We start from the raw sequence: 4,325 nt of genomic DNA, 5'->3' as shown, positions 1-4,325 counted from the left end.
GGGGCCATGGTGGGGAGGACTGGGGGACAGGGAAGGTTGCTGAGCCACAGCAACGCGTGGCCGGGTACTGCTAGTAATTAATAATGAACAAAAAGTCACAAAAACGTTATGCACCAATGAATAAATCAGACGTAGTCGTGATGAGGATTCGAACCTGCGCCCTGAGTGCCCGCAAGTACACGCCCTAACCTACTCAGCCACGACATGCTGCTGAGCATATCTTGGCTAAGTATTATGTTGACAGGGACTGTCACGTGACCCTAATCCCCCCCCCCCCTCCATGCATCTAGCCACCAACCACAGACAAACAGATCAACTCATATAGATATAGAATGATACACTATAATATAAAAGTTTGTGAACCACGGGCTAAGCCTCATCCCAGAGACTCTTGAAAGCAACCAAATTAGCCGCCCAGATCGAAAATCTATACTTATTGTGTTGCTGTTTAACTTTTACCAATAATGTCAGCAGCCAGAGATGTGTTTGTGCCAGTGAGGAGTTGTTTGTAAATATTGAACCATTGTCAACACCACACTCTTTGACGACGACACAAAGGCAGTCGTGCACGCTCACGGTGGAGTGAGGCATCCACGGGCTGGGTGGTAGAGGGTTAACCTGCTGGCTGGTGACTTGTTGCACACGATGGTTGAGTTGTTAGCCGGTCTAATTGGTGGTGGATGACCTCATAACTGTCTCAGGAGGAACACGGTGTTGAGTGTACCATCTTAGGGGGGGGGGAGTATGCTGCTACTGTGGAAGGAGAGTATGCTGCCCTTCCTGGTCCCATACTGTGTGGAGGAGGCGGCCGGATCCTGCCCCCTGGTCCCATACTGTGTGGAGGAGGCGGCCGGAGCCTGCCCCCTGGTCCTATACTGTGTGGAGGAGGGGGCCAGATGCTGCCCCCTGGTCCTATACTGTGTGGAGGAGGCGGCCGGATCCTGCCCCCTGGTCCCATACTGTGTGGAGGAGGCGGCCGGATCCTGCCCCCTGGTCCCATACTGTGTGGAGAAGGCCGGATCCTGCCCCCCTGGTCCCATACAGTGTGGAGGAGGCGGCCGGATCCTGCCCCCTGGTCCCATACTGTGTGGAGGAGGCGGCCAGATCATGCCCCCTGGTCCTATACTGTGTGGAGGAGGCGGCCGGATCCTGCCCCCTGGTCCTATACTGAGTGGAGGAGGCAGCCGGATCCTGCCCCCTGGTCCCATACTGTGTGGAGGAGGCGGCCGGAGCCTGCCCCCTGGTCCTATACTGTGTGGAGGAGGGGGCCAGATGCTGCCCCCTGGTCCTATACTGTGTGGAGGAGGCGGCCGGATCCTGCCCCCTGGTCCCATACTGTGTGGAGGAGGCGGCCGGATCCTGCCCCCTGGTCCCATACTGTGTGGAGAAGGCCGGATCCTGCCCCCCTGGTCCCATACAGTGTGGAGGAGGCGGCCGGATCCTGCCCCCTGGTCCCATACTGTGTGGAGGAGGCGGCCAGATCATGCCCCCTGGTCCTATACTGTGTGGAGGAGGCGGCCGGATCCTGCCCCCTGGTCCTATACTGAGTGGAGGAGGCAGCCGGATCCTGCCCCCTGGTCCCATACTGTGTGGAGGAGGCGGCCAGATCCTGCCCCCTGGTCCTATACTGTGTGGAGGAGGCGGCCAGATCCTGCCCCCTGGTCCTATACTGTGTGGAGGAGGCGGCCGGATCCTGCCCCCTGGTCCTATACTGAGTGGAGGAGGCGGCCGGATCCAGCCCCCTGGTCCTATACTGTGTGGAGGAGGCGGCCAGATCCTGCCCCCTGGTCCTATACTGTGTGGAGGAGGCGGCCGGATCCAGCCCCCTAGTCCTATACTGTGTGGAGGAGGCGGCCAGATCCTGCCCCCTGGTCCTATACTGTGTGGAGGAGGCGGCCAGATCCTGCCCCCTGGTCCTATACTGTGTGGAGGAGGCGGCCGGATCCTGCCCCCTGGTCCCATACTGTGTGGAGGAGGCGGCCGGAGCCTGCCCCCTGGTCCTATACTGTGTGGAGGAGGGGGCCAGATGCTGCCCCCTGGTCCTATACTGTGTGGAGGAGGCGGCCGGATCCTGCCCCCTGGTCCCATACTGTGTGGAGGAGGCGGCCGGATCCTGCCCCCTGGTCCCATACTGTGTGGAGAAGGCCGGATCCTGCCCCCCTGGTCCCATACAGTGTGGAGGAGGCGGCCGGATCCTGCCCCCTGGTCCCATACTGTGTGGAGGAGGCGGCCAGATCATGCCCCCTGGTCCTATACTGTGTGGAGGAGGCGGCCGGATCCTGCCCCCTGGTCCTATACTGAGTGGAGGAGGCAGCCGGATCCTGCCCCCTGGTCCCATACTGTGTGGAGGAGGCGGCCAGATCCTGCCCCCTGGTCCTATACTGTGTGGAGGAGGCGGCCAGATCCTGCCCCCTGGTCCTATACTGTGTGGAGGAGGCGGCCGGATCCTGCCCCCTGGTCCTATACTGAGTGGAGGAGGCGGCCGGATCCAGCCCCCTGGTCCTATACTGTGTGGAGGAGGCGGCCAGATCCTGCCCCCTGGTCCTATACTGTGTGGAGGAGGCGGCCGGATCCAGCCCCCTAGTCCTATACTGTGTGGAGGAGGCGGCCAGATCCTGCCCCCTGGTCCTATACTGTGTGGAGGAGGCGGCCAGATCCTGCCCCCTGGTCCTATACTGTGTGGAGGAGGCGGCCGGATCCTGCCCCCTGGTCCCATACTGTGTGGAGGAGGGGGCCAGATCCTGCCCCCTGGTCCTATACTGTGTGGAGGAGGCGGCCGGATCCTGCCCCCTGGTTCTATACTGTGTGGAGGAGGGGGCCAGATCCTGCCCCCTGGTCCTATACTGTGTGGAGGAGGCGGCCAGATCCTGCCCCCTGGTCCTATACTGTGTGGAGGAGGGGGCCAGATCCTGCCCCCTGGTCCTATACTGTGTGGAGGAGGCGGCCGGATCCTGCCCCCTGGTCCTATACTGTGTGGAGGAGGGGGCCAGATCCTGCCCCCTGGTCCTATACTGTGTGGAGGAGGCGGCCAGATCCTGCCCCCTGGTCCCATACTGTGTGGAGGAGGCGGCCAGATCCAGCCCCCTGGTCCTATACTGTGTGGAGGAGGCGGCCAGATCCTGCCCCCTGGTCCTATACTGTGTGGAGGAGGGGGCCAGATCCGGCCCCCTGGTCCTATACTGTGTGGAGGAGGCGGCCGGATCCTGCCCCCTAGTCCTATACTGTGTGGAGGAGGGGGCCAGATCCTGCCCCCTGGTCCTATACTGTGTGGAGGAGGCGGCCAGATCCTGCCCCCTGGTCCTATACTGTGTGGAGGAGGCGGCCGGATCCTGCCCCCTGGTCCCATACTGTGTGGAGGAGGGGGCCAGATCCTGCCCCCTGGTCCTATACTGTGTGGAGGAGGCGGCCGGATCCTGCCCCCTGGTTCTATACTGTGTGGAGGAGGGGGCCAGATCCTGCCCCCTGGTCCTATACTGTGTGGAGGAGGCGGCCAGATCCTGCCCCCTGGTCCTATACTGTGTGGAGGAGGGGGCCAGATCCTGCCCCCTGGTCCTATACTGTGTGGAGGAGGCGGCCGGATCCTGCCCCCTGGTCCTATACTGTGTGGAGGAGGGGGCCAGATCCTGCCCCCTGGTCCTATACTGTGTGGAGGAGGCGGCCAGATCCTGCCCCCTGGTCCCATACTGTGTGGAGGAGGCGGCCAGATCCAGCCCCCTGGTCCTATACTGTGTGGAGGAGGCGGCCAGATCCTGCCCCCTGGTCCTATACTGTGTGGAGGAGGGGGCCAGATCCTGCCCCCTGGTCCTATACTGTGTGGAGGAGGCGGCCGGATCCTGCCCCCTGGTCCTATACTGTGTGGAGGAGGGGGCCAGATCCTGCCCCCTGGTCCTATACTGTGTGGAGGAGGGGGCCAGATCCTGCCCCCTGGTCCTATACTGTGTGGAGGAGGGGGCCAGATCCTGCCCCCTGGTCCTATACTGTGTGGAGGAGGCGGCCGGATCCTGCCCCCTGGTCCTATACTGTGTGGAGGAGGGGGCCAGATCCTGCCCCCTGGTCCTATACTGTGTGGAGGAGGCGGCCAGATCCTGCCCCCTGGTCCTATACTGTGTGGAGGAGGCGGCCAGATCCTGCCCCCTGGTCCTATACTGTGTGGAGGAGGCGGCCAGATCCTGCCCCCTGGTCCTATACTGTGTGGAGGAGGCGGCCAGATCCTGCCCCCTGGTCCTATACTGTGTGGAGGAGGGGGCCGGATCCTGCCCCCTGGTCCTATACTGTGTGGAGGAGGGGGCCGGATCCTGCCCCCTGGTCCCATACTGTGCTGGGGC

Source organism: Procambarus clarkii, chromosome 48 (genome assembly GCF_040958095.1).
Source record: "Procambarus clarkii isolate CNS0578487 chromosome 48, FALCON_Pclarkii_2.0, whole genome shotgun sequence".
Lineage (NCBI taxonomy): Eukaryota > Metazoa > Arthropoda > Malacostraca > Decapoda > Cambaridae > Procambarus > Procambarus clarkii.
This window is presented reverse-complemented; position numbering follows the sequence as displayed.